This window comes from Magnolia sinica, chromosome 2 (assembly GCF_029962835.1).
Source record: "Magnolia sinica isolate HGM2019 chromosome 2, MsV1, whole genome shotgun sequence".
Classification (NCBI taxonomy): Eukaryota; Viridiplantae; Streptophyta; class Magnoliopsida; order Magnoliales; family Magnoliaceae; genus Magnolia; species Magnolia sinica.
Genome location: NC_080574.1, coordinates 11,781,938 through 11,805,929, shown reverse-complemented (window position 1 = coordinate 11,805,929; position 23,992 = coordinate 11,781,938).

Genomic DNA, 23,992 nt, shown 5'->3' with positions numbered 1-23,992 from the left:
TTTTGTTTATATTTAAGGATAGAAGGGAAGGGTATATTTACAGAAGAGGATTTTGATTCTGGCGTGGGGCGTTTACTTTATTTGTCAGGAGTGCCAAAATCACGGTAAGTCTTTTGACAAGAAAAAGGGTAGAGTCGGGTCGGGTCGGGTTCATTGTTTTGAATGGACTCGGATGTACCGGAAAAGCCTGTCCCATTAAGGTCCTGTGCAAGGATATTGGTTGAGGCCCACCGAGATGTTTGTGACAAATCCACCCAATCCATCCATTTTTTATCTTATTTTAGGACTTGCGACAAAAAATAAGGTGTATTCAAAACTCAAGTCAGCCACACAAGAGGAAACAGTGGCTATTCAGTGAGCGCCGTTGAAACATTTTTATGGCCATAAAAGACTTGTATCAGGATAGATAGTTTGTGTTTTCAGTTAATCCCAGTGAGAATGACCTTATAAAAGATTTGGATGGCATATAAACATCAGGTGTTGCATAGGAAGGTTTCAACCGTAGGCATTTCTTTCCCCAATTTTCCCTCCCCTGTGACCAAATTGAGTTTTGGATCCACATCATTTTAGTAGAATTTCCTATAATGACCTCGCAAAAATGGATGAACGGAGTGAATTTTTCATCAACATCACAGTGGACCCCACCCAGCATCCTTTTGCAGGAATTTCCCGCTAAATGCTACAGCGGAAATTGGCGTCAGCTTTGAATGGGGAATACCTGACCAACCAGAAGCTTTGATTCCAACTTCCTACCACGTTTTCTGCGTGTGGGGCCCTGCCCGTCCCGGGCATATACCACTACGCTGAAAGTATGTGATTTCCCAGCATTTCATGGGTCGTACACTAAAAGATCTACTGGCCCCATGATCACGTCATTTCACTTCTTATGTGGGCCATAGAGCAAATGGATAGCTAGAAAAAGGATATGTTGGAACCTTCGGGTTTTCTGTTTGCACATGGCCCACTTGAAGAATCGTACTGACCTGAATTTTGGGTCTGAAGATCTAATCAGAATATCTTTTTAGTGCTGCTTGGATTCAAGCGAAGTTGTATCATTGACAAGCAGTTGTCACGAAAGTATTTGTCCATGGTTTGTAAACACATGATCATGACTTTGAATGGTACAGGGACTGGTAGCCCACCCAACTTGATGAACCTGACTCACTTTTAGGCAGGGCTTGGATATGGCCTATAAGCCCTGGGCTTAAATTATTTTAGCCTGGCGTGGCTCGGCGTAACCCCACCCAATCTGAGTTTATATTTACATGTGTAATAACCTATGAATATGCTATGCCATTTCAATCCTTGGTTAAGTAATCCATCAATCTTGAATGTGGATCATTAATTTCATTCCTCTAAAATATCTATTTCTGTGTATGTGTGACCCATTTGATCAATGAATACATTAAGAACACCTAACTAAGAAATATGGATTTTATCAAATTTTGGAACAAGCTCGGTAAAGTTAGCCCGAAATAGCCCATTGCAACCACCAACCATGACTTATGTTTAAGTAGACCACTAATTTCATTCCTCTGAATATATAATTCATTGTGCATGGTTCACGCATGCACAATGATTAGATTAGGATATATTTCGGTAGAAAATAGGAATTATATCAACTTTTGAGCCAAGCCCCACATGGTTGGGGGCAACTAAATTAATTTTATCAGTCCCTAGCAAATACTTAGATAAAGCGGGAGATGAAATAGGTTTGAGAAATGCATCCGAATGTAAAAAACTAGTGTTGTTTTGATCAAAATGCATTTAAGCCTCACATGGCCGGATGCAGATTTTCCGAGAAAGCCTCCAGCAGGAAGTTCGTGCACAGGGATTCTGGGTGGGGCCCACTGTGATGTTTGTGAGAAAGCCACTCCACTCTGTCTATCCAATTTTTTGAGCTTATTTTAGCATGCGACCAAAAATAAGGTGTATCCAAAACTTAAATGGGCCACAAGGGAGGAAACAGTGGATTTAGTGACCACAGTTGAAACATTTACATGGCTACAACAGTTTTGTATCAGTTTAAGTTCTTTGTGTTTTCACTTCATATCATTGAAAATGACCTTATAAACGGTTTGGATAGAATATAAACATTAAGGTGGAGCCTAGGAAGGTTTCAACGGTAGGCATTCTTTTCCCACTGTTTCATCTCGTTTGGCCCCAGTATGTTTTCGATCCTCCTCATTTTTAGTCCCAAGTCCTAAAATGAGCTCAAAAAATGGATGAATGAGTTGGAATTCTCACAAGCATCACAATAGGCCCCACCTATAATCCTTGCCCAGGAACCTCGTTTTAAAGGCTTTAGTAGTAAATCCGTGTCCCAAACCGCCTTTAGAAGGAGGCGTTCAAATGGGATCTAAGATAATACTTTAAGTAAAACACATGAATATATTAACACATCTACTTTTTTGTAAATTATATTAACAGTTCATATCAAAGACCATTGATCAAATGGTTCATATTTGGAAGATCTATTAAATGTTTACACCATAGCCTATGAAATATACAGTGAACTTAATGAACAGTCTAGATCAACTGTCGTACTTTTCTGAGGGCAGGAGCACTTCTCCACATTAAGTATCTGCTACCGGGGCCTTTACCCATCAGTTTTGGATCACTAGGCTAGCTTGTTGACTGGCTGCTGTCTAAGTGCATGTAACGACCAAAACTACTACCGAAAGTCAAGCTGGTTGGTCGCACTTGCCTACTTCTCAAGGTGGTGCGTGTGTGTAGAATCTGATCCATTCATCATATATGGCCAGTTTTGTACTGGCCCGAAATTCAAGTCAGTTTGTTTATTTGACGCCTAGCGCATACATCTCCGAACGAGGTGCACATGTGTGGCCATTACTAATGTAGAGCCCGTCGGACACTTTTATGTCTAAGATGGACCAAAGAAGGCCCGATCGGAGGCGGAGGTGATCCAGACCGTCAAAACCTTACAACAGGTGTATTTCGCAAATCAGAATGAGCTGCTCGATACCATGTAAGATTTTGGGTAGGAGAAGCTACTTTAGCCGACCAACGCATAGCCGGGTTGCCCACACCGAATTTGAGAGATTCCATTAGATGGACGGTCGAAAATTCATTTTATTTCCCTTTTTAATTGCTATTTATAGTAAGTTTTAGTTTGATTATAATTCTTTATCCTTTGAGCTTTACAGGTCGTCCAACATGAAAAATTTTTAGAAAAATTTAGGAGAATACTTGTTAAGCTAAATAGGACACTTACCATGAATAGTAAAGTTAATATTTATAGTAAATTACAAATTTTAGGAAGTTTGATTCTAAAACTTCTTCTGAGGTTTAATATGACTATTTAAAGGGTTTTAAATTTGTTTTTATTATTTATCAATGAAATTTTAAATTTATTAGAATTTATTTATAAGATTTCTTATTTTTTTATTCCTAAATTTAAAGAATTTCTATGAGGAGTCCAGATAAGTTTCGGAAATACGGAGTAGTTATCCTTGAGGAATGCGAGTGATGGGCTTTATCACGTTCATCCCTGCATTAATTACATATGTACTGTGGAGATGAACAGCCATGAGTTGGGACTGGTTAGGAAAGGATCTAGGGTTGTACCTCATGAGACCCTTGTCAGGGTTGTGGATTAAAAAACGATAAGTCAACCAATTCCAGTTCATTTTCCCGGTAGTTATGGACTACTTGTGCTATGATCCAAGCCCCATGTTTGGAAGGCACACAGCCTATTCTCTCTGCCACTTTAATCATCTGATGGGGCCTCATGCACTGTGAAGGATGGCTAATATTTCCCATGACACTTAGGGGCGTGCATCAAAAGGGACTGTGGCCCAAGGTCATTTCTGATTGACATACACTCCCTCCACTATCTGTCTATAGTGCCAGCTCATGCTTAGGATGTTGGGAGCTGATTGGGTGTGAGCAGACCTTGCCGTGGAGTATACCTTGATGTATGTGTTCTACGTCCACCCAGTCCATCCATTTTTCCATATCATTTTAGGGAAAATAAAGTAGATCCAAATCTGAGGTGGACCATATCATTGGAGACAGGTGTTGCCTTTTGAATCAAGCTGATATTTGGTCTTTAAAAAAAAAATAAAAATAAATTCTTTTCTTTCTTTTATCCAAGTTTATGTGACATTAATCAACAGATTGGATGACAAACAAACATTATGAAAATATTATTGTGGGCCCTTTGAAAATTTTAATGGTAGGGCGTTCAATCATTTCCTATCAGATGGCCCATCTGACATTTGGATCTACTTCATTTTTGAGGTAATGCCCTAAAATGACTTAGAAAAACGGATGTACGGCGTGGATGTAAAATGCATACATCAAGGTAGGCCCCATGGCAAGGGCCGCACCATCTTGGTTGAAGCTGGGGCATACCTAATCCACTCCTAAGGATGTTATCTAAGAAATGGGGTAGATTTGAAAGTCATGTGGGCCACACCTAGGAAAGGAAATAGACAGGATGGGGACGTTCGCCAATGAGACCTTAGGGCCTAATGCAGCTTTGGATAAGGGGATCGGTTTTAAGTACCTGGGTAACATGTTAATCAGGGACGTGGATTTAGTAGTACCCCCAATAGGATCTAGCTCCTGTTAGGAGATTTATAGGGCTGACCCTGATGTATGTTTTTGATCCACCATCCATCCATTTTGACAAATCATTTTAGAGTATGACCCCATAAAGGAAAAAGATGGAAAGCTCAAGTGGACCACACCATAGGAAGTAGTGGTGACAATAATGCCCACCATTAAAACCGCCCATTGTGATGTCTTTTTACAAACCAACTTGTCCATAAGGTCACATCGACCTGGATGAAGTGAAAACATAAATATTACTTTGATCTAAAATATCTAGAAGTTTTCAACAGTAGGTGACAGATTGAGCGGGTGTCACACGGACCTTCCAGTGGGGCCATAGAGCGTTCAACTGCAGGTCTACGTCTCTCTACTGTGCTCATTTCTTTTGGGAAATGGATTCGGTGGTGACCCCAACACCACCCATATCCCTAGTGACCGGACTTTGTGTAGTCCACCGTGATGTATTTGTTTCATTACAGGCTGTCCATTCATTTTGACAGCTCATTTTATAAGGCATGAGACCAAAATTGAAACATATTCAAAGCTCAAGTCAGCCACACCACAGGAAACAGTGGGATATTGAGGGCCATGTTGAAACCTTTCCAGGCCCACCAGTGATATTTATTTTATTTGCCATCCAATCCCCACTGTTTCCTTTGGTGTGGTCCACTTGAGCTTCCAATAGGAACATCAGGGGAGTTGCTTGAATCTCTTACATGCTCCCACATAGGCAGAAGTGAGCAGCAGCTACATTCAGAGGTAAATTTTGAACACCGTAGATTATAGTTCTTTGAAATAGTGGGCCACATGTAATGCCCCAGGCTCTTCACGTTTTAGATGGAGATGGACGGGTCCGTTGTCTCCTGCCAATAATAGTGCAAGGACATTAATTTTCATTGACTTAATTAAATTAGATAGAGCTTGTACTAAGTAGGCCTTTGACGTAGAGGATGATTCTTTGGCTTTCCCACATGTAATATTTAAGCGGCCCATCTGCCAACCTGGGATGTAAGTGGGCCATTCTATCTAAGCATCAGGTTTGAGTCCTGCCGCTTAGCTGATGTGGGCTCAAAAGTTAGGTGGTCAATTCATCAGGTGGGCCCTGCACAAGGACCCAAGCTGAAGTCCATCAGATACTAGATACTGAGCAAATCATTCCACGATGTAAAATAGAATGGCTGGGAATGGCTGGGAGGGTCCCATCAGGCCTATCAGCCAACTCAAAACCAATCTCAGTCCATTTAACCATCGGGCCAAATGATATCCTAGCCATTTAAAGTGGGATGGACTTGTAATGGGCCTCGTGACAGCCCGGCCCGTTGCAACCATAGATTGGGGTCTGTCCAATTAGGGGCCATTTTATAACCATTTGGAGGCCTGAAGAAAAAACCAGCATGAGGTATTATACAATGCTCCTGCTCCAGGTTTGTACTGTACATTCATTTCAAAGTTGGACAAATGATTCAGTGGTCCAAAAGTTTGGTATGATGGGTCATTTTTGGATGGGGCGCATGGACCAAAAATCCTTCAGATGGAAAGATCCTGGACACAATGTTTTGTATTTCTGGATTGAATGAAAACAATCCATGTGGTTTTCTTTATTAACCATCCATTTCTTGGCCAACGTTTGAAGGGTTGGGACTTTTTTGGTCATGTGGAATCAATAGCAAGGTCCATCATATCAACGGTTTGAATAACTCAGCTATATTCCCCACATGTACAAACTGACAGCCAAATAAGACCCTACATGGCCCAAGCATTGCTTTCAGACCATTGGTTTAACGGGCCTATTGTTTATCAATCGATGCACTGATAAAATCTCCTGGGTAGGAAAAATTCTAGCCCATAAAAGTGGAGGCAGGTAAATAAATGGCTAAGAAAGAACATACAACAGCAGTCAACATTCAACCGAAAAGGGACCTTTAAAAAAAAATAATAATAATAATAAAGGTGGGATGAAGGGACCAAATATTCAAAGGCCCTGAACTAGCAGATTTTTGGTGCATTGACCATCCACCATTGGCCTCATCATTTCAACAGTTCAGATCATGGAATCAAGGGCTCCAATTGCACAAACTGGACACATCCTTTGTGCTATTCTTTCCTAAAAATTTCAATGTATTAAATTAATCAAAATTCTCATTAAAAATGAAAAATAAATAGAATTTTCAACCTAGAATATTATAGGCGTTACATGCAATGAATTACATGTAGTTATTATACAAACTCCTTATAGAAGTAAGTTTGTTCCCATACAATACTAAGAAAAAAAGAAGGAAAAAAAAACCAACAATGAGTATGCTAATTCCACACATGTGTGGGGCCCTCCCAATCCACGCTTATATGTAACACGTGTAAGATCGAGCTTCTCATCTGGTTGAAAGCACTGCCTACATCTTCTGACTCAAATACCAGGCCATGTCATCCACGTGGACCACATAATGTGGAAAATGACCTTTCTATTCGGTTAGTAGATCTAAACAATGTTGACTATCTGATTCAAAGATCTGATCCACAACACGTGTTCCACATTGGCGCATGCATGCGACTGAACATGGATAGACAGGGCTCTCATACGAGTGTGGGCTCAACAAACTTCATTGTGATTTAAAGAACATTATTTTGGTACGTGTCTGGTGCTATATGTCCACCACCATATCAACTAATATCGAAAAATCAAGACCCTTGGTTAGGGTGGTAAGCATCATCACTGACGGTGATGGTGACGATGCTTTCATGAAAATGAGGCGGTGGTGAACGGACACCGCCTGCAAAGTTGATTGCCTGAATGTTGCAAGGACCGGGATCATTTGTGTGTCCGTTGCTGCATGGGGAATGTACGGAAGGAGGTACTGGGCCTTTTTGGAGGGATTGGAATGTGAGAGCTGGTTTCTTGGACCATGATTCGTCTTGAAGAGGCCTTGCTGCAGCCATGAGAGGCTGGGAATGTGAAATCAATAAGATGAAAATGATGGACATTAGTAGAGAGAGATGTCTAAGGTGGAAATCCATGTCTGGTTATTCTGGTTTTGTTTATATTTAAGAATAGAAGGGAAGGGTACATTTATAGAGGAGGATTTTGGTTTTGGTCTGCGGCGTTTACTTTGTTTATCAGGAGTGTTTGGCAACGTCACGGTAGGGGTTTTGACAAGAATAAGGGTCGGGTCGGGTCCATTGTTTTGAATGGACGCGGATTTCCTGTTAAAGCCATTTCCACAGTGTTCCCGTGCGAAGATGCTGGTTGGGGCCCACCGAGATGTTTGTGACAAATCCACTCCATCCATCCATTTTGTGAGCGCATTTTTGTTGTGTATTTTAAAATGAGGTGTATTCAAAACTCAAGTCAGCCACACCAGAGGAAACAGTGGGGATTCAGTGATTGCCGTTGAAACATTTTTATCAGGATAAATAGTTTGTGTTTTCACTTAATCCCAGTGAGAATGACCTTATAAAAGATTTGGATGGCATATAAACATCAGGTGATTCCCAAGAAGGTTTTAACAGTAGGCATTTCGTTCCTCAATTTTTCCTCTCGTGTGACCGAGTTGAGTTTTGGATCCGCCTTCTTTTAGTAGAATCTCCTAAAATGATCTCGGAAATGGATGAACGGAGTGGATTTTTCATCAAAATCACGGTGCGCCCCACCTAGCATCCTTGGGAGGGAACTTCCTGGGAAATGCTTTAGCAGAAATCGGCGTCCACTTTGAATGGGGAATACCTGACCAACCCGAAGCTTTGATTCTACCTCCCGTCCACGCATATACCAGTGTGCTGAAAGTCTTTGATTTCCCAGCATTTCATGGGTAGTACAGTTAAAGATCTTCTGGCCCGATGATCACGTCATTTCACTTCTTATGTGGGCCATAGAGCAAATGGATGGCTAGAAAAAAGATACGTTGGAACCTTTGGGTTTTCTGTTTGCATATGGCCCACTTAAAGATCTTACTGACCTGATTTTTGGGTCCGAAGATCTAATCGGCACGTGTTTTTTAGTAGTGCTTGGATTCAAGTAAAGTTGTATCATTGATAAGCATTTGTCATGGAAGTATTTGTCCATGGTTTGTAATTAAACACATGATTATCGGTGATGATCATGACTTCGAATGGTACAGGTCCTGGTAGCTAGCCCACACAACCTGATGAACCTGACTTGCATTTTGGCAGGGCTTGGATATGGTCTATGGTCCATGTTTTGTAAACACATGATTCTCCATGGTGATCATGACTTTGGGTGGTACAGGGCCTAGTAGCCCACCCAACCCAATGAGCCTGTCCTGCTTTTAGGCAGGGCTTGGATATGCTAACTTGGTCTATAGGCTAGGCTTTGGGCTTAAATTATTTTAGTCTAGCCTGGCTCAGCCTAGCCCCACTCAATCTGAGTTTATATTTACATGTGTTGTAGTATCCCACAGATATATCATTCTAATCCTTGGTTATCCATCAATCTTGAATGTGGACCATTGATTTCATTCCTCTAAAACATCTATTTCTTTGTGTATGTGTGACCCATTTGATTAATGAATAGATTAAGAACATCTAGATAGGAAATAGTACTGTAGGGATTTTATCAATATTTGGAAAGATCTTGGCAAGGTTGGGCCCATGGTCCCAGCTAAATTTTCAGGCTTGGGCCTGATCGTGCATAGCCAGAAATAGCCCATTACAACCACCAACCATGACTTATGTTTAAGTAGACCACTGTTTTCATTCCTCTAAAATATGTAATTCATTGTGCATGTGTGAACCACTTGAACAATGATTAGATTAGGAATTTTTAGGTGGAAAATAGGAATTATATCAACTTTTGGGCTGAGCCTGGCATGGTTGGGCGCAACTAAACTAATTTTATCAGTCTCTAGCAAATACTTAGATAAAGCTGGAGATGAGATGGGTTTGAGAAATGCATTGGAATGCAAAACACTAGTGTCGTTCAAACGGCCTTTGGAAGGAGCGTTCAAATGGGATCTAAGATAGTAATTTAAGTAAAGCACATGAATATATTAACACATCTACTTTTGTGTAAATTATATTAATAGTTCATATTAATAACCATTGATTAAATGGTTCATATTTGGAAGATCCGTGAGATGTTTACACCATAGCCTATGAAATGTACAGTGAACTTAATGAACAGTCTAGATCAACTTTCATACTTTTCTGAGAGTGCAGGAGCACTTCTCCACATACAGAATCTGCTATCGGGACCTTAACCATCTATTTTGGACCACTGGGCTAGCTTGTGTTTTCAAAGGTTCGGAGGATATGGAAATTTGCCGCTCCCTCACTCTCAACCGTCCGTGTGTCTTTCATGAAGCTATCATCTATACTTGTGCAAGAATTAGGCCGCTTATTAAGTGGGCCTGAGAGAATTAGATTGTTTTGCTCATCAAATGGGCTGCGTGTTGGGAGAAATAAAAACTTGATGAAAGTCAAGCGTGGTCTATGGACAATGTAAAATAAACTGATAAAGAAAATCAAGACCATTGGTTGTGTCGGCCATCATCGATGTCAATGCTTCGATGGTTCTCCCGTTATAGTTCACAGCATGCTAAGTTCTTGAAATGGTGGTGGCAGGGACTTCTGTTATTATTGTGGCCGTTAGTACATGATGAAACATCTCGGAGGCGTCACTGGCCTCACTGGTCTAGCTGGAATGTGGGGCCAGCTTTCTTGGACTCAGGTTCGCCTTGCAGAGGCTTCGTGGCCACCACCAGAGCCGCTGAGGATTTGAAATGATGAAGATTATAATGATGAGAATTACAGGAAATGCATGGGATTTATTTATTTATTGTATGGAGTGGAGAAGATATGGAACTGATGTTACGTTAAGAAAAGTTTCAAGGGAAGGGCTCGTATACATATACAGAGAGAATTGTTCACATCATTGTTACGTTAATAATCATACAGTGACGAGTACGAACTATTAGTTAGATTTCCCACTTGCTAGTGTAGTTGCATTGTGCAGAATGCGATGGCCTATGGGGCCAGACCAGTACACGAATCAAGGCAGGCCAGTACACTTGAGGGCCTGTTTATTACGATTCTGGATTTGGAACCCCCTGAATTTGAAATTCTCTTGTTGTGTTTGGCACCCTACATTCAGAATACCCTCTGATCTAAACTAGGAATAATACATAGTATATTTATCAGGACTTGAATTGAATTGCTAAATCAACTTTAATATATCTAATTAGTGTATTAAGTAATATTTGATCATATCTAAGTGCCTAACCAACTATTTTTAACCGTTGATTTACATGGGCAATGTTTGAAAGTCCAATTGTTTTGGGATATTATCATTGGCCCATGTGCCCAATGGATTAATAACCTAGTGACACACATGTTACACATGCAACTCTCCAAGCTTTCATCTTGGAACATCCTCCAACAATTCCATACCCATCCCCACATATCACGCAGAGGTGCCAAAAATCAGTCTGATACCAACAGTCAGTTTGGCTACAGCACGGAACAATGTAAGAGGATTCCACGCCCTCTATTTGCACAGGGGCTCACATAAATTGTATTACAGCTTGGTTCTTGTTCTGACCTTCAATGCAGACCAACCGACAACTTGGTAGACCTTGTCCACTAATCAACATTAGGCATTCCCTCCCAACTTGTACCCTATGTTTTGGCTCACTAGCCCTCTGATTCTACTCACCATGGCCGTTTAACGGCTGGTTGGTTGAATCTAGCACTCTATGTTTCCACGGGGCCTTGGGGCTGGATTGTTGACTGGCTGCTGTCTACGTGCATGTAACGAGCAAAACTACTATGGAAGTCAAGCTGGTGGGTCACACATGCTAACTTCCCAAGGTTGTGCTTATGTGTAGAATCTGATCCATTCATCATGTACGGCCGGTTTTGCACTTGATGTGGCCGGAAATTCAACTCAGTTCGGTTATTTGGGGCCTAACGCATACATCTCCGCCCATGGTGCACATGTGTGGCTGACCTTGCCACTAGATCGGCTTGATTTGTCAGCCATTACACGTGTACGGTGGAGATGAACTGTCATGAGTTGGGACTGGGTAGGGAAGATCCAGGGTTATACTCTCACGATACCCCTTGTCAGGGTTGTCGAATAAAAAAATGATAAGTCCAACAGTCATGACGGCTATTTCCCAGGACACTTGAAGGGCCCTGCAACATAAGGTTCTGTGGCCCAATGTCATCTCTGATTGACATCCACTCCCTCCACTGGCTGTCTATCGTGCTAGCTCATGCCTAGGATGTTGGGTGCTGATTGGGTGCTAGTGGACCTTGCCCTGGGGCTTACCTTGATGTATGTGTTCTACATCCACGCCGTCCATTCAATTTTCCAGATCAATTTAGGGCATTATCTAAAGAATTTGCAGATTCAAATCTGAAGTGGACCATATCATATGAGATAGAGGTGATTGTTCATTAATGGCCCACGAAAGTTTTGAATCAAGCTGATATATATATATATATATATATATATATATATATTTCTTTCATCCAGGTTTATGTGACCTTATCAACAAGTTGGTCAGCAAATAAATATTATTGAAACATTACGATGGGTCCTGAGAAAGTTTTGATGGGAGTGCATTCATATCACTACTATTTCCTGCAAGATGTCCACTTGACATTTGGATCTGCTTCATTTTTGGGTAGCCCTAAAATGATCTGAAAAAATGGATGGATGGCTTAGATGTACAGTACATACATCAAGTAGGCCCCATGGCATGATTACCATTTGGATGCCTGAAGAAAAAAACCAACATGAGGTATTATACAATGCTCCTGTTCAAGGTTTGTACCGTACATTTATTGTAGAAGTGGGACACATGATTTAGTGGTCCAAAAGGTTCGTTGATGGGTCATTTTTCGGATGGAGCATGAACCAAAAATCCTCTGGATTGAAATATCCTAGACACAATGTTTAGTATTTCTTGATTGAATGAAAACAATCCATGCGTTTTTTCTTTATTAACCATCCATTTCTTGGCCAACATTTGAAGGGTCGGGACTTTTTTGGTCATGTGCAATCAATGGTAAGGTCCATCATATCAACGGTTTGAATTACTCAACTATGGTCCCCACTTGTACAAACTGAGAGCTCAAATAAGTCCCTACAAGCCCTCGGCCTGAGCATTGTGTACAGACAGTTGATTTTACGGGCCCATTGTTTATCAATCGATGCACTGGGCGGGAAAAACTCTAGCCCTTTGGGGGAAGGGTAAATCAATGGCTAAGAAAGAACATACAACAGCAGTCAACATTCAACCAAAAAGAGACCAAATATTCAAAGGCCAGGATCTCCTGAACTAGCAGGTTTTTGGTGGATGGACCAACCACCATTGGCCTCATCATTCCAACAGTTCAGATCACTGAATCAAGGGCCCCAATTACACAAACTGGACACATCCTTTCTGCTATTCTTTCCTAAAAAATTCAATGTATTAAATTAAGAAAAATTCTCATTAAAATTGAAAAGTCAATAGAATTTTCAACCTAAAATATAGGAGTTAACATGCAATGTATCACATATTTTTTCAGTTATTATACAAACTCCTTCAGAAGCTTGTTCCCATACAATGCTAAGAAAAAAAAAAAAAAAACAAAACAAAAACAATGAGGTCTGCTAGTTGCACACGCGTGTGGAGCCCTCCCAATCCACTCCATTATGTAACACGTGTAAGATCTGAGCTTCTCATCTGGTTGAAAGCAGTGCCTACATCTGCTGACTCAAATACCAGGCCATGTCATTCACGTGGACCGCAAAAAGTGGAAAATGGCCTTTCTATTCGGTTAGAAGATCTAAACAATGTTGACTATCCGATTCAAAGATCAGATCTACCACACGTGTTCCACATTGGCACGTGCATGCGATTGAATATAGATAGACAGGGCTCTCACGGGAGTGTGGGCTCAACAAACCTCTTTGTGATTTAAAGAACATTATTTCGGTACGTGTCTGGTGCTACATGTCCACGTACGACAATATCAACTAATATTGAAAAATCAAGACCCTTGGTTAGGGTGGCCAGCATCATCACCAACGGTGATGGTGACGATGCTTTCATGAAAACGAGGGGGTGGTGAACGGACACGGCCTGCAATGTTGATTGCCTGAATGTTGCAGTGACCAGTATCATTGGTGTGTCCATTGCTGCATGGGGAATGTACGGAAGGAGGTACTGGGCCTTTTTGGAGGGATTGGAATGTGAGAGCTGGTTTCTTAGACCATGAATCGTCTTGAAGAGGCCTTGCTGCAGCCATGAGAAACTGGAAATGTGAAATCAATAAGATGAAAATGATGGACATTAGTAGAGAGAGATGTTTTAGGTGGAAATCCATGTCTGGGATTTTCTTATTCTGGTTTTGTTTATATTTAAGGATACAAGGGAAAGGTGTATTTATAGTAGAGGATCTTGGTTTTGGTCTAATGCGTTTACTTTGTTTGTCAGGAGTGTTTGGCAACGTCACGGTAGGGATTTTGACAAGAAAAAGGGTAGAGTCGAGTCTATTGTTTTGAATGGACGCGGATTTACCGCAAAAGCCTTTCCCATTAGGTTCCTGCCCAATGATGCTGGGTGGGGCCCACCAAGATGTTTGTGACAAATCCACCCCATCCATCCATTTTATGAGCACATTTTAGGACATGCGACTATAAAAGGGGTATATTCAAAACTCAAGTCGGCCACACGAGAGGAAAGAGTGGGCATTCACTGAGCACCGTTGAAACATTGTTATGGCCATAAAAGACTTGTATCAGGATAAATAGTTTGTGTTTTCACTTAATCCCAGTGAGAATGACCTTATAAAAGATTTAGATGGCATATAAACATCAGGTGATGCCAGGGAGGTTCAACTGTAGACATTTCTTTCCCCAAATTTTCCTCTCCCGAGTTGAGTTTTGAATCCACCTCCTTATAGTAGAATTTCCTAAAATGATCTCAAAAAACGGATGGACAAAACGGATGGACGGAGTGGATTTATCATCAATATCTCGGTGGGCCCCACCCAACATCCTTGAGCAGGAACTTTATGCTAAATGCTTCAGCAGTTTGAATGGGAAATACCTGACCAACCAGAAGCTTTGATTCTACCTACTACCACGTTTTCTGCGTGTGGGGCCCTGCCCGTCCACGCATATACAACTATGCTGAAAGTCTGTGATTTCTCAGCATTTCATGGGTAGTACGGTTAAAGATCTTCTGGCCCGATGATCACGTCATTTCACTTCTTATGTGGGCCATAGAGAAAATGGATGGCTAGAAAAAAGGATATGTTGGAACCTTTGGGTTTTCTGTTTGCATATGGCTTACTTGAAGTGCGTACTGACCTGATTTTTGGGTCTAAAGATCTAATCACCACACGTTTTTTTAATACTGCTTGGATTCAAGCAAAGTTGTATCATTGATAAACATTTGTCTCAAAAATATTTGTCCATGGTTTGTAAACACATGATTCTACAAGATGATCATGACTTTGGGTGGTACAGGGCCTAGTAGCCCACCCAACCCAATGAGCCTGTCCTACTTTTAGGCAGGGCTTGGATATGCTAACTTGGTCTATAGGATGGGCTTTGGGCTTGAATTATTTTAGCCTGGCCTAGCTCGGCCTAGCCCCACTCAATCTGAGTTTATATTTACGTACATGTGTTGTATCCCACAAATTTTCCATTCTAATCCTTGGTTATCCATCAATCTTGAATGTGGACCATTGATTTCATACCTCTAAAACATCTATTTCTTTGTGCATGTGTGACCCATTTAATCAATGAATAGATTAAGAACATCTAACTAGGAAATAGGGATTTTATCAAATTTTGAAATGAGCTTGGCAAGGTTGGGCCAATGGTCCCAGCTAAACTTTTGAGGCTTGAGCCAGATCATGTCTAGCCTGAAATAGCCCGTTGCAACCACCAACCATGACTTATGTTTAAGTAGACCACTGATTTTATTCCTCTAAAATGTGTAATTCACTGTGCATGGAATATTTAGGTGGAAAAATAGGAATTATATCAACTTTTGGGCGGAGCCTGGCATGGTTGGGGAGAACTAAACTAACCCTAGCGAATACTTAGATAAAGCGGCAGATGAGATGAGTATGAGAAATGCACCCGAATGCAAAACGCTAGTGTCGTTCAAACGGCCTTTGGAAGGAGCGTTCAAATGGGATCTAAGATAATAATTTAAGTAAAACACATGAATATATTAATACATCTACTTTTGTGTAAATTATATTAACCATTCATATTAAAGTCCATTGATCAAATGGTTCATATTTGTAAGATATGTGAGATGTTTACACCATAGCCTATGAAATGTACAGTGAACCTAATGAACAGTCTAGATCAACTGTCTTACTTCTCTGAGACCGCTGGAGCACTTCTCCATAACCACCTGTTTCGGATAACTGGACAATGTGCTAGCTTGCGTTTTGAAAGGTTTGGAGGATATGAAAGTTTGCTGCTCTCTCACTCTCAACCTGTGGCTTTTATGAAGCTATCATCTATACTTGTGCAAGAAATAGGTCACGCATTAGGTGGGCCTGAGTAAATTAGACCGGTTTGCTCGTCAAATGGGCCATGTATTGGGAGAAATACAAAGGATGAGTCGCCACCATTTATTTATTTATCATATGGAGTGGAGAAGATATGGAACTGATGTTACGTTGAGAAAAGTTTCAATGGAAGCGCACATACATATCGAGAGAGAATTGTTCACATACAACCGGGTGGACCATGTTATTCTCCACCGATCTCCTAACACCCAAGCTATCTGGTGCGGGTAATATCTACCCCGTCCAATAGGTTGGACCCATCATAAGGAACACCATATGAAAAAATCGGCCTCATCCACTCATCAGGAAGACCACATAAGCTAGTGACTATACGTTATTTTATGTGGTGTAACCCACTGATGAGTTGATTGCTCTGATTTTTGCACAAGGTTTAGATGGTTTGATGTGGTTTGTGAGTACACATCCTTTCATTTTTATCGATAGATGTCACGCCCGTACGTTTGTGTAAGGGTTGCTTATTTATGTCGTTTTAAGTGGTAGTGCATTGATAGTGTTCTGAAACTTCTTCATTGTAATTACGTTAATAATCATAGAGTGCCGAGTACGAACTATTAGTTGATTTCCCACACTTGCGGAGTGTAGTCGCATTGTGCATAAAGAGATAAGACCATGGTCCAAACCAGTACGTACACTAATCGAGTGTAGTCGCATTGTGCATAAAGAGATAGACCATGGTCCAAACCAGTACACTAATCAAGGTAGGCCATACTAAAAAACGAGAGGTGTTCTCCAGTGATACTGGGCAGACGCGAGGCTAGCTCACTTAATGTATTTGGGCCATCGTCGATCAAATCCATACCCATCGCCACATATCACCCTGAGGTGCCAAAAATCAGTCCGATCCCAACAGTCGGGTTGGCCACAACACGGCCCTTGATTTGAACAGGGGCTCACATAAATTACATTACAGCTTGGTACGTTTTTGTTCTAACCTTAAATCCAGACCAACTGCAACATGGTGGGCCTTGCCCACTAATCAACATTGGGAGCTGATTGGGTGCGAGCATACCTTGCGGTGGGGCCTACCTTGATGTATGTGTTCTACATTCACACCGTCCATATCCATTTTTCTAAATCATTTCAGGGCATTATCTAAAAAATAAAGCATATCCAAATCTGAGGTGGACCATATCATAGGAGACAGAGGTGATTGTCCATTACTGGTCCACAAAAGTTTTGAATCAAGTTGATATTTGTTTTTTTTTTTCCTTATCTTTCATCCATGTTTATGTGACCTTATCAATAGGTTGGCTGGCAAATAAACATCACTGAAACATTATGGTGGGTCCTAGGAAAATTTTAATGGTAGTGTGTTCAATCACCACTATTTCCTGCAAGATGGTCCACCTGACATTTGGATCTGCTTCATTTTTGGGCTAATGCCCTAAAATGATCTAGAAAAACGGATGGATGGTATGGATGTAGGATGCATACATCAAGGTAGGCCCCACTGGCATGGATGTAGAATGCATACATCAAGGTAGACCCCACAGGCTACGGTAAGGGCCACACCGTCTTGTGTGAAGCTGGGGCACACCTAATCTGCTCCCTAGGATGTTATCTAAGAAATGGGGTAGATTTGAAAGTCACGTGGCCCACACCTAGGAAAGGAAATAGACAGGATGGGGACTTTCACCAATGAGACCTTAGGCCTACTGCAACTCTGGATCAGGGGATCCGTTTAATAGGGGATGCAGATTTAGTACTACCCCCAATAGGACCTAGATAGAGACTGTCAGTCCTGCTAGGGGATTCATAGGTCTGACCCTGATGTATGTTTTTGATCCACCGTCCATCCATTTTGAGAGATCATTTTAGAGTATGACCCAAGAAGGAGAAAGATGGAAAGCTCAAGTAGACCACACCACAAGAAGTAGTGGTGACAATGAGGCCCACTGTTAAAACCTTTCTAGGGTCCATTGTGATATTTATTTTCCAACCAACTTGTTTCATATAAACCTGTATGAAGTGAAAACTTAAATATTAGCTTGATCTAAAAAATTTATCCCCAGGAAGTTTTCAACTGTAGGTGTTGAATTCCCACTCTTTTTATGATGTGGCTCGCTTGAGCCTTTTATCTGCCTCTTTTTTGGGCGCATATTGTAAAATGATATGTCAAAATGGATGGACGGTGTAGATAAAACATATATAAGAGTGACCACAACACCACACGTATCCTTAGTGACCAGACCATGTGGGGTCCACCATGATGTATTTGTTTCATTTCATATGGTCCATCCATTTTGCGCGCTCATTTTATAGGGCATGAGTCCAAAATTGAAACATATTCAAAGCTCAAATTGATCACACCACAAGAAACAGTGCGATATTGAGGTCCATGTTGAAACCTTTCCAGGGCTCACCGGTGATGTTTATTTGCCATCTAACCTGTTGATAAGGTCACATAGAACCAGATAGAGGGAAAAACACAAATATCAGCTTGATCCAAAACTTCTGCATATGTGGCCTACAAATTTTTCAATGGCGGGCGGGTGTTCAATCCCCACTGTTTCCTTTGGTGTGGTTCACTTGATCTTCCAATAGGAACATCATGGGATTTGCTTGAAGCTCTTACAAGCTCTCACATAGGCACAAGTGAGCAGCAGCCAAATTCAGAGGAAAATTGTGAACGATGCCGATTATAGTTCTTTGAAATAGTACTCCAGTTAGTTATTGGGCCTGATGATATCCTAGCCATTTAAAATGGGATGGACTTGTAGTGAGCCTCATGACAGCCTGGCCGTTGTAACCCTAGATTGGGGTCTGTCCAATTATGAGCCGTTTTATAACCATTTGGAGGCCCGAAGAAAAAAACCAGCATGAGGAATTATACAATGCCCCTGCTCAAGGTTTGTGCCGTATATTCATTGTAGAAGTGGGATACATGATTCAGTGGTCGAAAAGGTTATGATGGGTCCTTTTCTGATGGGCGCATGAACCAAAAAATCCTCCAGTATTTCTTGATTGAATGAAAACAATCCATGTGTTTTTCTCTCTTGACCATCCATTTCTTGGCCGACATTTGAAAGGTTGAGACATTTTTTTGGTCATGTGCAATCAATGGCAATGTCCATCATATCAACGGTTTGAATTACTCAACTATGGTCCCCACTTGTGAAAATTGAGAGCCCAAATAAGACTCTACAAGCCCTCGGCTACACAGACCGTTTATTTTTTAGGCCGATTGTTTATCAATCGATGCACTGATATGTAAAGTCTCCTGCGTGGGAACTCTAGCCCTTAAAAATGGAGGCGGGTAAATAAATGGCTAAGAAAGATCATACAACAGCAGTCAACATTCAACCAAAAAGGGACCAACTATTCAAAGGCCAGGCTCTCCTGAACTAGCAGATTTTTGGTGCATTGACCATCCACCATTGGCCTCATCATTTCAACGGTTCAGATCGCTGAATCAAGGGCCACAATTGCACAAAATGGACACATCGTCTCTGCCATTCTTTCCAAAAAAATTCAATAATTAAATTAAGAAAAATTCTCATTAAAATTGCAAAATAAATAGCATTTTCAACATAAAAAATAGGAGTTAACATGCAATGAATTACTTATTTTATCAGTTATTATACAAACTCTTCAGAGAAGCTTGTTCCCGTACAAGAGTAAGGAAAAAAAAAAAAAGAAAAGAAAAAAACTAACAATGAGGTCTGCTAATACCACACGCGTGTGGGGACCCTCCCAATCCACGCCCATACGTAACAAGTGTAAGATCTGAGCTTCTCGTCTGATTTAAAGCACTGCCTACGTCTGCTGACTCAAATACCAGGCCATGTCATTCACGTGTACCACAGAAAGTGACCTTGCTATTGTTGTATTTTGTTTTAAAATAGCATTAAAATTTGAATTTTTAAATTTTCGGTAATTTTCCTCCAATTTTAAAAAGTTGAAGTACTTTTGTGTTGTGGGTTTTGTCCCACATCGGATTTGAAAAGGTAAACTATCTTGTTTATAAGATAGTCTTTTTGCCTAGGGCTTGAGCCCCTTTCAGGGGGCATGTGAATTTGGTCTATGGGGGCTATGCCAATAGCTCTCTAGCCATCCATGCCGATGCTAAGCCGACTGCGCGCGCTGAGCGAGCCGGGCCGGGTGGCGTGGCGGGTGCGCGTGTGCGGTGGTGTGTGTGTGTACTCGCGTGGGTATGTGTATGGGTACTCGCAGGATCGTATATGCGGGAGTGTACTCGCACTTGCGCCTTTTGTTTTAAACCAGAGAGATGCGTCCCTTAGGTTGGTCGCCTCTGTTGGGTTTAAACCGAACGGACCTAACCTTTTGAAAAGGGTGCTTATGCACCATTTCAGAGTCTATATAAAGACAACCGATTCCAGTTTCAAATATACGAAAAATTCTTCTCTTATAAAACGCTCTCTGATATTCGGTTTTAAGCATTTTCTACTGAGTTCATCGCTGAGTCAACTCAGCACTTTCGGATTAAACCGCAAGTGGTTCGAGCCCGTGTACGTGAGTGCACCGTGGGACCGGTCATAGTCGTTGTATCCTGGAGGTCGATTGCTCGAAACTGTTGCACTTGGGACGCCGTCCAAGGGGAGCAAATTCGATTTCAAGCCGAGTGACTCAGTCACGCCTCGACTCAATTCAATAAGTTCTTCTTTCTCAAAATTTATTTTCCTTTTTTGGTTCTCGATTTTTAATAGTCTATTTAATTCAACCAAATATTCCAACAATCTTGAAATCGAATTTGTTGAATTACATAGACTATGGCTACGGTAAGTAAATGCTTCTACCGAGTTAGCTAAAATCGAACCGTCACTGGACAATCATTTAAACGGTGGAAACAAAAATTGATGTTCGCTCGACCACCCCGAAAGTTTCATACATTTTATCCGAACCATTTACTATAGATCCAACAAACATCAAATCAAGTAACAGATGAAAATAATTGTAAAAATTATATTCTAAACTCTTTATCCAACGAACTTTATGACGTGTATGCTTCTTACGTGTCTGCTAAAGACATATGGACTGCTTTGGAAAAGAAATACATATTAGAAGATGCAGGCGCTAAGAAGCATGCAATTGCTAATTTCCTTCATTATGAAATGACAGACGATATACCTGTCACAAATCAGATTCATGATTTTCAAAGTCTAGTTCATGAACTATCGACAGAAGGAATTAAGTTGGATGAAGTGTTTCTGTCAGGAGCACTAATAGAAAAGTTACCGCCCTCCTGGAAAGAATATAAGAATAGAATGAAACATAAAAAGAACGGTGTTTCTTTGGAAACCACTATCGTACACATACGAATAGAGGAGGCCAATAGAATCAGGGACCAAAAAGAAAATAAAAATGAGATAGATTCAAAGGCTAATATTGTGGAATCAAGTCGAGCAAATAATAAGAAAAATGGCAACTGTCATAACTGTGGCAAACCTGGACATTATGCAAATGAATGCAGGCTCAAAAAGAAGAATGCAAACAATCAATTCAAGAAAAAGAAATTGCTACAATTGTGGAAAGCCTGGGCATCATGTCAAAACCTGCAGGCTTAAGAAAAACAAAGATAAGCCGCATGCTAATCTTACAGAATCAGACAATGAGTCTGATATGATAGTAGCTGTGGTGTCAGAAGTTTCCTTATAAACAACTTTAAGTGGGTACTAGATACTGGTGCAACTAGGCACGTGTGTAAGGATCATAGCATGTTTACCTCTTACCAAGTATCAGGAGATGATGAACAGGTGTTCATAAGTTATGCTAGAACGTCTCCAGTTGTAGGGAAAGGGAAAGTACTTATGAAACTCACTTCTGAAAATACTTTAATATTGAATGATGTCATACATGTGCCTGACATTAGAAGAAACTTGGTCTCTGGTTCGCTCCTCGATAAAGTTGGTATCAAATTAGTATTTGATTCAGATAAGCTTGTGATGACTAATAATGGAAATTTTGTTGTTAAGGGATACTACAGTGATGGTTTATTCGTTATAAATGTATCCAATGATAATAATAAGAAGACATCCAGTTCTGTTCATATCGTTGAACCATTTTTATCCATGGCATAGTATATTAAGTCGTATGAATATAATGTCTTTAACGAAAATGAAAAAATTAGGTTTATTTCATAATATATCTAATGAAGAATTCAAAAAATGTGAAACATGTGTAGAATCAAAATTCACTAGAAAACTTTTTAAACGAATAGAAAGATCATCTGTTCTATTAGAGTTAATACACAGTGACTTAGGTGATTTTAGAAATCACATGTCTAGAGGTGGAAAAAGATATTACATAACTTTGTAGATGATTACTCTAGGTTCACTAGAGTCTATCTGTTAAGGAACAAAGACGAAGCTTTAGATGCTTTTTCTAAATACAAAATTGAAGTTGAAAATCAGTTAAATATAAAAATTAAAAGACTTAGAACAGATAGAGGAGGTGAATATGAATCTTCTCAATTTAGAGAATTATGTGAAAAGAATGGAATAGTTAACGAAACTACAGCTCCTTATACACCAGAACAGAATGGAATAGCAGAACGTAAGAATAGAACTCTAAAAGAGATGATGAATGCTATGTTAAATAGTTCTGGCTTACCCTCAAATATGTGGGGAGAAGCAATTCTATCTGTTTGTTATATTCTAAATAGGATTCCTTCTAAATCTAATGAACAAACACCATATGAACTATGGAAGAATCATATTCCTAGTTACAAATATATTAAAGTGTGGGGGTGTCTTGCTAAAGTAGGATTACCTGAAACTAAGAAAAGAAAGTTAGGTCTTAAAACGACTGACTGTGCATTTATAGGTTACGCACAAAACAGTGCGGCCTATAGGTTTCTAGTTTTAAAAACTAAGGATAATATTCTAGATCCTAATACAATTATAAAAGCTAGGGATGCAGAGTTCTTTGAGAACATATTCCCTATGAAATCTAAATCTATAGGAATAGAGGAAGTCAGTGAATCAGATATTGCATCTACTAGTAAAAATGCATACGAGAAAGTAGTAGAAGAGATACAACCAAGAAAAAGTACTAGGGTTAGAAGAGAAACTAACCTAGGAGATGATTTTTTCACTTTCTTAGTAGAAGATGATCCTACAACCTATATAGAAGCAATTAACTCTCCAGATGCAACATTTTGGAAGGAAGCAATAAATGATGAATTATAATCTATTATATCTAATAACACTTGGAAAATTGTAGACCTACCACCTGGAAATAAACCAATAGGTTGTAAATGGGTGTTTAGAAAGAAACTAAAATCAGATGGGACTATTGATAAGTTTAAGGCTAGGTTGGTAGCGAAAGGCTTTAAACAAAAAGAAGGAATAGATTACTTTGATACATACTCTCCTGTAACTAGAATTATAACAATCAGGGTCTTAATAGCGATAGCTTCCATATATAAACTGGTGGTACACCAAATGGACGTTAAGACAGCTTTCCTAAATGGAGACTTAGAAGAAGAAATATATATGGAACAACCTGAGGGTTATAAGATATTAGGAAAAGAAAATAAAGTATGTAAACTAATTAAATCATTATATGGTTTAAAACAGGCTCCTAAACAATGGCATGAAAAATTTGATGGTGTTTTAAAATCAAATGGTTATCATATAAATGATGTAGATAGATGTGTATATAGTAAAATTTTTGGAAATGATTATGTTATTATATGCCTTTATGTTGATGACATGCTTATTTTTGGAACTAATATTAAATTAGTTAATACAACTAAGAAATTCTTGTCATCTAAGTTTGACATGAAAGACTTAGGAGAGGCTAGTGTAATCTTGGGTATTGAAGTAACCAGGAAAAATGATGTTATTATATTATCTCAATCTCATTATATTGAGAAGATATTGAGAAAGTT